The 13650-nt window shown below is 33.4% G+C and overlaps 1 protein-coding gene across 7 annotated transcripts in view; it reads left to right on the forward strand.

Moving 5' to 3' along the window:
• The first annotated feature begins 7535 nt into the window (after positions 1 to 7535).
• Positions 7536 to 13650, forward strand: part of LOC120773217 (E3 ubiquitin-protein ligase TRIP12) — a 31569-nt gene continuing 25454 nt past the window's right edge. For 3 of the 7 annotated variants that reach the window (XM_040102143.1, XM_040102148.1, XM_040102146.1), the window contains exon 1: positions 7536 to 7990. The gene's annotated coding sequence lies outside the window, so the exon portion shown is untranslated. Of the gene's footprint in view, positions 7991 to 8110; positions 8219 to 13650 lie in introns of those variants that run through there. The other 4 variants (XM_040102149.1, XM_040102150.1, XM_040102145.1 and 1 more) reach the window with 4 other exon arrangements.

Consider the following 13650-nt stretch of genomic DNA (forward strand, 5'->3'; position numbering starts at 1 on the left):
AGTGTCTGGTTCCTAGAAATGGAGATAAAGTACGCATTCCAATATCTGGGTAGGCCATTTTTAGAATGAATAATCAACAAATCAAAAACGGGTCCCTACTAAGGACGCTATGGAAAAGGCGTTAACAGACATTCAAAATAATGCGTTAAGCTTCCAAAAAGCATCCAGTATTTATGGAATTCTTAAGTCCATCATTCAATATCACCTTAACGTAAAAGTGTCGTGAGTTCTTTTTGACTGAGGTCATTTATTTCATTCATTTTCGGCGTATGAGGTACACATAAAGACATAAATACCAATTGAGCAATTTTCGCAGTCTGAAGTTGCTACGTATACAAATGAAAGTCTGAAAGCGTAAATAAAAATGAGTACGTCATTTCGACGTATCATTCATTATCTTACTAGGTTTAAAAATGGAAACCCGAGTTGGAAGTTGTATACGATATTCTCAAATCCTGGGTTGGAATAAAGACATAGCTGCACTTAGCAAGGATTTATTTAGAAAGTGGTTTTCCGAGCTGCTTAATAATGCTTAATTAAAAACTAAAAACAAGGACAAAAGCAGGAAAAGTTATCACAGCGAATGGTAACAAAAACTTCTACCAAATGTCGTCTGAGTCAGAAAAGGTTACTATAACAGTATCAATTTTTATATGCGCTAATGGCACTATATGTACTTCCTCCGATGGTTATTTTCCCTTACTTAAGTCCACCAAAAGTTATAGTAAACAGCATGCTTAGGCCGTACTGAAAATAGGTAGATGAAAAGTGAAACGTTCTATGCAATTTCCCCCCCAATAGTTTTTTTGAGATAATATTATTTATTATATATGCATGCGCATACACACATATAAAATATTAAGCTTTAAATTTACATTCATTAATGTTAGATGTTTTATTCAAATTAGCTTTATTTTTAAGTACATTTTTATTTATTTATATAAAAACTTTTTGTGTTTGAACACTATTATATTTAATTTCAAAATACTAGTGTTGCTTTGCAGTTACTTCAAGTTTTACTTTTATAGCATACAATTGTAAAGAGGTGTAGTATATTTTATTGCATTTATTTGTTTTAAATCAATTTTTAGTATTCTTAACGAAAAATTAAATTTTTCTTAAATACTGTTTTGTTTTCTTACAAAATATATATGTATATCCACTCACTGGATCTTTAATGTCCGGTTACTAGAAAAAGTGTCCGTTTACTGGCACATATGTATACTCTTTGCTAATCGATTTTCCGCAAATAATTCAGTGCAAGTAATTGTTCCATTTTCTGATAAATATTTTTCGGCATAAATGAAAATGTTAAATATTTTGCCTCGAAAAAGAGAGCTTTTGAATTTTTTTATAACATCGTCTGCGATAGCATTTAGAAATATTTGGATATACCCCTTTATTATTTTAAATGTATTTGTATTTCGTGGTTTTTCTAACTGACGTCTATGTATGAGTATCATTAGTCTCCAAAACCACAATTTCAAAAGCTGGATATCAGCAATCGGCTCTTGATAATACATATATAACTTTGAAGCGAACGTTTCTGAGGATATAAAAGAGTGTATAGTTTACACTTAGTTTGAGATTACTAAGAATACGAGAGGAAAAATACATACCTCTTTAAAACATTATCATTTATTTAATAATTTAATTAATAAAATTTCCTTATATTTGATGATCTGTCAAATTCAAATCCATAAATGTTTAAACTTTACATATGTACATTTGTTCAATAACAAAATATACAATCCAGTACCAGTGAAATCTGGAGAATTACTTTTGCCAGCTTTCTTCTCTTAATCATGCCATTTGGGAAGTTTGCAGTTACATATACATACATATATACCACAATATGAATGTAGATACATACATCGGGATATTTAATGTGAACTTCGCAACAAAGTCGGTGACATGTACTCAACCTTATTAAGCCAGTGTCGTTGCCAGGGATAATGGGATGCCCAACTTATTCCAGTGTGAGAGCGCCTCAAAATAAGCGTTATTTATAACATTTTCCACTATGGCCAGATCGAACAAAATAAGAATTTTTGGGCATTGATATTAAAACACCCAACAGTTATTACGATCGCAAATTATTGTATATTGGACTTTTAAGATATGGCGATATCAGAGGCAGCGGAGATCAAAATAAGTTTTTGGTAAAAATTTTACCTTCATTAAACGAAAAAAAACATAAAAGTTAACTTCGGTTGCACGGAAGCTATAATAGCTTTTACAAATAAAAAAAACTCTATACAAGAACTTGATGGGTCAGTTGGTAAGGCGCTTCGGAGGTTGTTCTGTTGCTTTGGGCATATATTATCCCAAATTTCATAAAGATAATTTGTCATATAAAAAAGTTTTCCATACAAGCACTTGTTTTTGATCAGACAGTTTGTTAAGCAGCTATATGCTTTAGCGGTCCGATATCGGTGGTTCCGACAAATAAGTAGCTTCTTGGCTTGTGCCAAATCGGTATCTAGTTAGAGTAGTTCGCGTATACAGACGTACAACACAATTTTGGCTGGTAGTTAAAGTGGCATGGATGTTGTCAGGATCTATTAGTTTCCATATAAAGTCGGTGTATGGATGTATTTAAAAATTCAATCTTTACAACCGAATATTAGTAAATCACTATGTGAAATTTTAATTTTTAGCTGGATATGTTTTTTTTTTGCTTTTGCTTCAACAAAATAGACACTACAGACCAATTTTTAAGCTCTGTTTTTAAATAAATATTGTTAAACAGGAATGACTAAAAATTACTTTTGAATCTTATTATGTTCGTAATTTTTTGCCCGATGTTTTTTTTTTTTCTATATTTTTCCGACAATATTATTTTCGTGAACACAGCTGTACAAGTATATATCTTATGGGGTCTTTCTTCTAGGTGTTAAAGCGTTCGTGGCAACCTTATATTCTCTGTTCAGGGACAATTTAAATATGATTGTAGGCAGTAAAATTAATATTTGTAAGAATTTAACTTCTGTGTTGCAGAACATCTTGTCCACTTTGTGTTAGAAAAAAGTTTTCGGATTTTATTTTTACAATAAATTTCTAATTAACTTCAGCCTTCTGTTCGAATAATTTACAAATTTTGACACATCTTGCATACTTTATAATGAAATATCAAAAACTAATTTGGAGATTGGCTGTAAGCGCCAATGCATTGTTTTCCAGGCAAAAAGAAATTGGCATTTAGTGAATAATGCGACCTTGAAAATATAATACTGAAGAAAATTTTAAGCTTTTGCCAGCACTGTAGGCAGGCATGCACATATGTATGTACGTGTATTTATATACATAAACACGCGCACAAGTATGTACGTAAAGTAAATAGAGAATCCAGTTTTATTTTGAAACTGTGGATCAACGTTTAAAATCTTGTGCCAACTACCGTCTTCAGAATCTGGTATCTGGTCTATACAGAGTTCTTTTATCAATTTTGTTTATTTTTTTCAATATTTTTGTGCTTCGCTCTCAAATGCAGCGATACTTGCTGATCTACATACTACTTATGTGTACATATTTGCTGTGCCCAGAGAACTTTGATTTGTTTGCGTATAAATATACATATTTATGTATTTGTTTTTGACTGATTAACTTGAGTTATTGAGTGGGGTCATTGCGTACTCTTTGCCGCCAGAGCGCATTCGCTGCTCTCCAAATTTTACCTCGAATGGGGCCTGATAGCTTTACATACATACATATGTATGCATATGTATGTGTATATGTAAATATTTGGTGTTCTCTGTTTCACTGTTGCCACTGCCCTGTTCATCAACATTCATTTTGGTTATAAGCTCGGTGTTTTATTTAATATTTGTTTGTGATTTAATTTTCAATGGTTCGCATTCAACTCGTTTGGCGATGGACATGACGAATTTCTTTATTTGTTCCTTTATACTTATCATGGTTTTGGTCACTCATATTTATGTGAAATGAGAATTCATGTGTTTGTTGCCTTATATTGTTATTGTTTGTAGCAAAGTGATTTTTTTTTTATTGATATACTTTTGCTTTCGTTTAGCTCAGCTATGTACTCTTATATTTTATGTTCTTAATATGAAGAAGCGAAAAATTTAAGCCAATAATGTCAACAAATAATAAAGCATACTATCCAGAACAACCGAATAAATTAGTTAAATACTGCAAAGGAACTCGAGATAATTTGTGATTTTTGAAATTAATAATTATTTTTTTACTCTTGCAACATGAGTTAACAGAGTATAATAGTTTTGTTCACCTAACGGTTGTTTGTATCACCTAACATTAAATGATCAGAATTTTTTTTGAAACCATGTTATTTCGGCCATTTTTACGTTAAAATGTTTTATATTTATTTTTACTAACTTATTTTAGATATGATTTATATAAAAAAGAACAAACACTTAATTAAATCAAGTTATTTTTCTCTGAAAATTGTTTTTGTTGAACGTTCACCTATTTCGGCTGCACACCGGAATAATATACTTCTAGAATTCTATAAAAAATGCATATGTATGTGAATTTTTATATGAGTAGTGAATAATGTAAAAAATTACTATATTACTCGTTATCAGGTTGAGGTTGGCTCTCCACTAGTTACTGGCGTCTACTCCATGGAATGGAATACCACGCTTTCTTAATACCACCACCAATTCTGACCTGGAACCATTGGTCCATACCATAAAAATGCACGCCACACCATGATATTACTCCCACCATGTTTTAGCTCTTTTTTGTTGTATTTTAGGTTTAAGGTTCCCTCCAGATGATTAGCAAACTTTTTACCATCGGGTCCAATTCAATTTACTTTTTTTTCCTCGCTCCATAATACTCCTTTCCAAAGACTTTCATAACTCCCTCCATAAACCTTAGGAAAGTAATCCTTCTTCTTCTTCTTCTTTACTGGCGTAGAAATCGCTTCCGCGGTTGTAGTCGAGTTAACAACAGCGTGTCTTCTTTTTGCAATGTGGCTCCAATTTGAGATTCCAAACGAAGTCAGGTCCTTCTCTACCTAATCTCTCCAACGGAGTAGAAGTCTTCCTCTTCCTCTGCTTCCCCCGACGGGTACTGCGTCGAATACTTTCAGAGCTAGAGTGTTTCCGTCCATGTGGACGCATGACCTAGCCAGCGTAGCCGCTGTCTTTTAATTCGCTGAACTATGCCAATGTCGTCGTATATCTCATACAGCTCATCGTTCCATCGAATACGATATTCGCCATCTCCATAGCGCAAATGACCATAAATCTTCCGCAGAACATTTCTCTCGAAAACTCGTAACGTCGACTCATCAGATGTTGTCATCGTCCATGCTTCTGCACCATATACTGGCAAGACGGGTATAATGAGTGACTTATAGAGTTTTGTTTTGTTCGAGGATGGAGTCATGTGTAGAAGTTCACGCAAGTGAGGAAAGTTTTTTGATCGCCATTTACTTGGCCGGAAACGATTCTTTTACATATGACTCAAGCAGCTCACGACTTCCGGTATTAGACCAAGTATTCTCTGGGGAGCCAAAGAACATCCGTTTGGAGGCGAGCCAAACTCAGGGTTGTGCGCTATGGGACGGCATTTCGAGCTCTTTACGTACAGCTGCAACCGAAACCATTTGTTTTCGAAAAATGCAAAAGAACAGTTGGTACGGCGAGGAGCGTCGTCTCGCAACGTTACGGTCGACCACAACACGTGCGGGATGGAAGAGATAATCCTCGAAAATTCTACGAAAAAATTCGGCGGCTAACCTCTGGTTTTACGTGATTTTATTTTTGTACTTGAGAAAACGTGTTTTCTAATAACGATGCATCTTTGTGCTTAGAATGAATAAAATCGGTTAATTACTTGTTGATTGCTCTTTAAAAGGTGTGTTATGATCAGTGAATGTGTAGCATGTGCCGATTCGCCATGCACAATAATGCGTCCACTTGACTGATGTTGTTTTTTAAATGGTCAAAATAAATCAATGTCAATATTCCGATATAAAATATTACGCACCCTGTTGGTTATATACTATTCTACTCCAACAGGTAAGATATACATACATATGTATTTATGTATGTTGTACATAGTATTTACTGCAAGCGCTTCACATCTGTTACAACGTCAATGCTAATACAGTGAAGTGTAAATGCGTCATAACTCTTGTTTTCTCAAAAATTTTTTAATAAATACATATGTATGTATGTATTTATAAGTAACGACGTACATATGTATGTATGTATGTAAAACCGTTTGTTGGCATTAACAAATTTTGTGTGCTTATCAGCATAAGAAAACGTTGTTTTTGATATTTGTACCTATAAAAATTGCGTACTTCCAAAGCTTTTCAGCACAGAACAGCAGTGAGCAAAGACAAATATTATAGGTCGAGAATATTAAAGTGACTTCAAATACAGTTTGTTGACCCCATTTTGAAAACGAGAAACGTACTCAACGTGTTTCGAGGTCGTGTCCTGGGTGAGACCACATGCGGAGAGTCGCAGTTTTGGAATGAAGACGCAAAGGGTAGAAGGGCGCATTCAACATACATTCACACTATGTATATAGTACGTTCACTGCATACGTACTGATTGTAATTAAGTTGTGTTAAGTAAAATCTGCCGAAACTTAGCAAAGTACCAAAAACAATAGGCACCACAAACCTACAATCGAAATATTTATTGAAAAAACATGTGCATTAAATAATACATTGTTTGCTTTGTAGACACAAGAGCAACAACAATGTGTGCCTTATTTTGTTGTTTTTGCCATTGAAACGCAGCCTTTGTGATTGCTGTTTATTTTCAAACGCTGTTGTCATATGTTTGCTCTTATGCGTACAGGTCAAACGACTCTATACGTAAGTACATATATGTATATGTACATACATACATACACCTTTCAATCCAAACACAAGTAAGGCCGTTTACTTCTCAGCTCAAAGTAATTACCACACTTGTCAGCGACATGAACTCGTGCAAAAGCCCGCTTGGAAGCAGTGGTGGTGCGGTGGATGCACGAGGCCACTAGGGGACATAACCAGAAACCAGAACCAACCGTTCAGCAATACCGATAATAAGTAACACCAAGTTGTTGGATATTACATATGTATGTAGATATGCGGAAAACCCGAGTGCGAACATGTGGCTAAATAGGAGTTTGCTCTCAGTGTATCCCGAATGTTTGGAGAGTTGAGTGAACTGCTAAACTATATTTGCCTGTTGACAACGTATGATGCGACTCATATGTTTTGTGAGAGGAAGAGAGCCGCATGTCCAAACTCGTGAGTTCAACTCGTGTGAATGGCCTGCGTTTGCAAAGTAGCTAGTGGCAGCAAAATTTTGCTTTCAGTCTCTTCTTTGAACTCGGTGCGGTAACAACTTGGTAAACAGTTTTCATAGTAACAATAGTTATGTATATATATTTATTTATATATACATTAAATATATAAATATAAATTATATAAAACGTTTTGTTCTTTGTGATTACGGCCCTTGCTAGACGGCGCAGCGAGCGAGGAGATATAAACCGAAATGGTAGAAAAGGTTTTGTATATAATGTATATATAAATGCATATAAGTATGTATGCATGTATATTCGTATATATAGCAAAATTAAACTCCTCGTACTCGCAAGCAGTGAATAGAAATGATTGCCGATAAAGCCAAAGCCTTACAGCTCAGGGGAGCGACGAAACCGAAAGCAGCTGATACATACATGCACAAATATATCCATGTCGGCTAGTATATAATACGCCATAATTAACAAAGCAAAATGTGGACACAATATATTATATTGAAAATATAAGAAACTCCAAGTGAATACATTTGCGTAGTGAGTGTCGTATTATATAAAAAAGTAAATAAAAAAACAAAACAACGCAAAAAGTATAATATCTAAATGTAACGCAAAAAAAAACTTAAATCAAATTCAATGATGTTTCGTAATTAAAAGACACCGCAACAGTTTCAATTCTTCGGTAAGCATAAGACAACGGTGTTGACGAGGAATTTTTAAGTGCTAAAAAGTAAGCAGTTATAAAATATTTTAATAAAAAAATAACTGCTCGTCGAGAATACAAGATCTTAATAATTTTTATATGCAATAATAGTGTTATATATAAATTTCATATATAGGTGGTATTATGTACATAATGTATAATATATACATAGATATGGAAAGTCTGAAATTAATGGATCATACGGTTAAGGTACGGAGCTTCAGTAAATAAACCAAAAGGTGCATTTGACTATTGGTTAGCGAGTATATACTCGCATATACATCATATTTCGTATTTGAATGTGTGTATATGTGAATCACACACGTATGTACATATATTTATATCGTGATTATATGTATATATGTATATACTTAATGTTTTATATCAAGCAACTACGACATTTTGTTGTGCCGAGGCGTTCATCATTCTCTCTCCTCCCCCTAACGTTTACCATTTCGTTTTCATTGCCTTTTGCTGCGCTGTCAGTATGTCGTCGTTCGACATCGCCATCATCTGAGCACCAGACATCGTCGGTTTCTATTTTATTTTAATTTGCTTTGCAATGCGGTGCGCAGCTGCCATTACTTTGTACATCGATTTTATATTTAGTAGACATTTTCCGTTTTTCTCTATGCAATATACATAAATGACAAATGAAAGAAGTTGAAAAAGAAAAACTAATTTGAAAAATGCTTAAAGACGGTGCAATTTAAATTGCACTTCCGCAAGATGCGTATGTATATATGTATGTGTGTAGGGGAAGCGGATACGTTGTTGGTGGATATAAAAAATAACGCATACCCATATATACCTGTTTACATTATTACATTGTGCCTTATATACTGCAGGCGAAGTGAGAAAAACTCCATTTTGGAAAAGATACACTCTGTTTGCGGTTTTTGGAACAAATTCATTAGCACTAATAAGTTAAAATAATTTTAAACAAGATTTCCCTACTTAATAACACTTTTCTTTCCCGGCGTAATATTATAATTGCTTTCTACTGATATTCTCTATAATTTGTTAAATACATAAATTTCAAACATGTGAGTATGTGAAATTTGTATTGTAGCACGGATTTGTACTTACATACATTTAAATAGTGCGTATGATGAGCAGAAGGGGTTAAACTTGAATTTTTACCTTATAATAATAATGAATTATGGTAACTTATATGTTATTTTTCGTTACAGCTCCTTAACTAAGTTAGGCATTGTTTTAACTGTACATTGTCGTTTCTACGTAACCGAAAGGGACTCGAATTTTTCATCCGGCCAAGGACTGTCAACTCGGTAGTATTCTGCCGCTACAGACAGTAACATATGGTGGAATGAACCCATTTTCATACCTTAGGATTCTCAAAACTACTATGGAACCATTCGCGTTCGAATCGATGTCTGAGAATTCGATTTTTATGCAAAACTCTCAAGTACTTTAACAATACTCGCATTTGTACAGTGTACTCATTACAATATTATTAACAACTTAACATGGGTATGAAAATCAATTAGTCAGACCAACATATACAGTGTTTTTCCCCATACGATCGTCATTCGTTATAAGCTGAATTGAGTTACAGCTGTAGAATAAAATTTGTAAAGATATAATAGATGTAAGCTTTCGTAATATAACTGCGCTCTTATTAACTTTTCAATCACCCCTTTTGAGATAATATAACGTGAAGAGAGGAACCAGGAAGCAGTTGGTGGTTAGATTTTTTTTTCATAATATTAGTATATATAATTTTTTTGACCACTGTATTTGGTTTTGAAAAGAAGTCACTTAACGAGAATTTCTTCCGGACTTCTTGAAGATAAAATACATATCATAGAAATCACATCGAATTATTTTTATATCAAAAACTTATAGGACCTCGACTAATATTAAGAATATTGAATTTTTTGTCTTCTGAAATTCTTCGTTATTGCCTTCTAAAGAATTCATGTTTTTTCATTATTTATAATATACATACAAATGTACATTTGTAGTTATATAACGTTTAATGATCTTTTTATTTATCTAATAGAAATTTATTGACCAATAATTTATTTTGAAGTGCAAAATTTTTATATCACACATGTTTAACAGGCACCGAGCTACATAAATAAGTAAATATATGCGTGTACCTACCTTAATACATATTTGTTATCTTCATATAAGAATCGATGTGTTATTTTATTTACCAACCACGGTTTACATATTATATACCTATATTTAAAAGCAGCCTTAAAGTACATAGTAAATTCGTTCGCAATAGAGTTTCATTAACTTGAATTCCACACTACCAACTGTTATACTCTCGTCTCGGAAAAGGGTAGTGTTGAAATGGCTTTTGTTACTGTTATCAGCAGTGAACGAATGTAGAGTAAAAGGAGGAAGTACTCAATTTCACGGTTCGTTTTAAGCATTCACCAGGGGAAATATTGTTAATAGGGTAGATTTTTATTATTATAATGTATTTATTTATTTATATAAATATAATGTGACGTGGAATTTTGGTTAAATTGAAAAAGTAAAAGCTTATAAATTAATCTATTCGCCAGTTTTTAGTTGTAAGCAACTGTATTTTAGTATATGTATCTGTCAGTTTAGGATTAATTAAAAATCCTTAATAATACATTTCTTAATTCAAGTAGGATTGTTATAAGCTAGTATAGGTATGTATAAACACCATTCAGTTCATTACACACTTTTTTATATTTTTAGACCATGTTTGGTAAAGATTTGAAAAAATGTTGCAAATGTGGCGAAAATTTGGAAATTTTTGATTGATAATAGTTATGTTCATGTGTTTAAAAGTGCTGAGTGTCGGTCAAGCCGTTGAAATACGATGGAGGGAAGTTTGAAGACACAGTTTTGGGAAAATCGCGCTCCGAACATCTCCTTCTAACTGCTGTATCTTTAAAACAACTTACAATTTTGAAAACGCGCTTTTATACCGTATTTTAGACAGGTGTTTAGAAAGCAATTTGTAAGAAATAAAAAACAAAATGTCCTTTTTCGAATGAGTTCCATGCATTTGATACGGTTGCTTGTACTTGACTTTGAAACGCAACTTACTTAATTGGTTTTACTGTAGGTTTAGGGTTGTTTTTCAATTCGCTTGCAGGGTAGATTTTCCTAATTTTCAAAGTTCAACAAAACCAAAAATAACCCTTTAAATACGATTTTTTAAAACAAAAGTCATCTTTTTTACAGTTTAGCATTTTTAAACTTCATAGAACTCAAAGGCTGTTATTCAATTCAAGACAGCTAAGATGAATACAGTCATAGACAGAGAAATAGCACACTTTGAGAACGTAATAAAAAGATGTGTATTTTCGATATAAACAGAAAACAAATTTCATTTTTTCATTAGCATCACATAAAGTAAGAAATAAGTGAGCTATTTACAAAAAATTAAAAAGTATTATTCGATACTTAAAAAAAAAGTGATTAAGTTTCCCATTGCGTGTTTAGGTCTGGACACAGAAATAGCACAGTAGGCCAATTCTGCGGAAATTAAATAAATGTATTATAAAAAGTATTATAGCTTTTACGCACTTACAACGTTAATATTTTGTTGTGTGCCCACAATTTTTAAAAATTGCTTGGCATCGTCTGGGCGTGCTCTCCACTAATATCTGACACATCGTTTATGGGATTGCGTACCATGTCTTCTTGCATTCATTCTTTTCGAATTTTTGAAATTTTTCTTGGCAATCTGTATCTTAAAAGTCGCTCCATAAATTTTCCATCGAGTTCGATCGGGACTTTGGGCTGGCCACCTCGGGACGTTAATACTTTCTTCAGTGAGCCAGTTCTTCATACTTTAAGCTGCGTGCTTTGGATTATTGTCATGCATAAAAATCCAATTCACTGGCATCGATTCTTAATCGAATGGTTCTATGGTATTTTTGAGAATGTTTAGGTATACAAATTGGTCCATTCTACCATCTATCCTTACCAATGATCCAACACCGCTCCCTAGACCATTACGCTACCTCCGCCGTGCTAACAGTTTTTGTAGTGTATCTGGAGTTATACGCCTGACACTTGGGACGATGGAGAAATGGTTTTCCATCCTATCCGATACGGTTCATCTTAGTTTCATCGCTCCACAGAATCGTTTTCCAAAATTTGACGTCATTTTCTAAATTTTCTTTCGCTCTTATGTTTTCTTTTTGCCAGGTGTGGTTTTTTTCTACACATTCGTCCAAACAACAGATCATCATGTGCGAAGACGTCTACAAATCTACGGCTTAACGTATCCAGCCCAAATTCGTTGTTTATTTCCGCCATAATCTCTCGGGATGATTTAAAAGGATCACCCTTGCTTTTTCTAATTATGGCTGTATCGACAAGTTCCGTTGTTTTACGCCCAGAAGCTTTGTGGATTTTTTTATTTTTGAGCAAATTAGGATCCCTTTTAACAAAATTGATGGCGTTGTATACCATTTTCCTTGAACAACTCATAATTTCGGCAATCTGAGTTGGACTTTTACCTTTTTATAAGGACCAAATATTATTATTATTTTTTCCAGAGAACAATGCATATTTCTGCCCATTTTGAAAATATATTAATTTTTATAGTTATGGTTAAAACAGCGTATTTTTTGCACGATTGCTAACTAATAATGAGTATTTGTACAAATAACTAAGGTGTGCTATTTCATTGTCCAACCAAACTTCGTTATACTCCGAGTAACAACAAAATAGTAGGCATGATAATGGCATGCGCTTACCGTTATAAGTTATGCCATACATAAAAGTGGAAAATTGTTAATATTCACTTACTCGATAAAACTGAAAACTTATTTGAATAACTTATTTTGAAAGTGTGCTATTTCTCTGTCCATGACTGTATATGCATTCAATAATTTGGATGGATGTTCACTACGATAGATATTGGATCGATGTTGCGTAGGCTTAACATGTAAAAGAAAAAATTAAATGCAACTGAGAAGAATTTAACAAAACAATGTTTTCTCATATTTCGGATGTGCCAATGTTAAAAGCAAGAGATAATTAATTTTATAAATAAAAATAACCGAAAATTGAACACTTCATGAGCAAATATTGTCATGTCCATGTCCCTTCAAAAAGTCTCAGAAAAGTTCATCGCAAGGTCTTAGTTTCCAGGCAAAACCCTATTCTACTTACTTCAAGTCCTTATCATATTATGTTTATAGAAAATGTTGCTGCTCTTTTAATGACTCGATCGTATAGATTTATGTACATTTGTTGTTTTTAATTCCTCATTTCCTTGTTTGCTATGTTGGAACTCATCTCTTTGCCATTTCATGTAAGGCTGTGTTCACAAGAGGATTCTTTTGTAGTCCAAACAGTTTTTTTTAGGTGAGGAGACGACGATGAAGAATGTACCTACTACTGGTGCTTGCGTGACACGCTTTGTATTTTTGTTCGTAAAAGTTCGCTGAAAATGTGATATGAGGGATTGCAGAAAATTGACGCACTCGCGTAGCTCGTATGAACGCTGCCTAAGAGCGAGGAAAAAGTTCTATTGATTTAAGTGCAAAAGAGTACGTGGATATTATTAAAGATTTACAACTTCCTTTTATTTTATTCTTATTTCCTTCTGCGAATTTATTTGACTTATGACTCATGGATTCGCCATTCTCTTAAGGTTAGACAAATCAATTGTGTGTTTCAATAAAGGTACCAAACTTTGGAGATTATACAGTAAA

Source organism: Bactrocera tryoni, chromosome 1 (assembly GCF_016617805.1).
Source record: "Bactrocera tryoni isolate S06 chromosome 1, CSIRO_BtryS06_freeze2, whole genome shotgun sequence".
Taxonomy (NCBI): Eukaryota; Metazoa; Arthropoda; class Insecta; order Diptera; family Tephritidae; genus Bactrocera; species Bactrocera tryoni.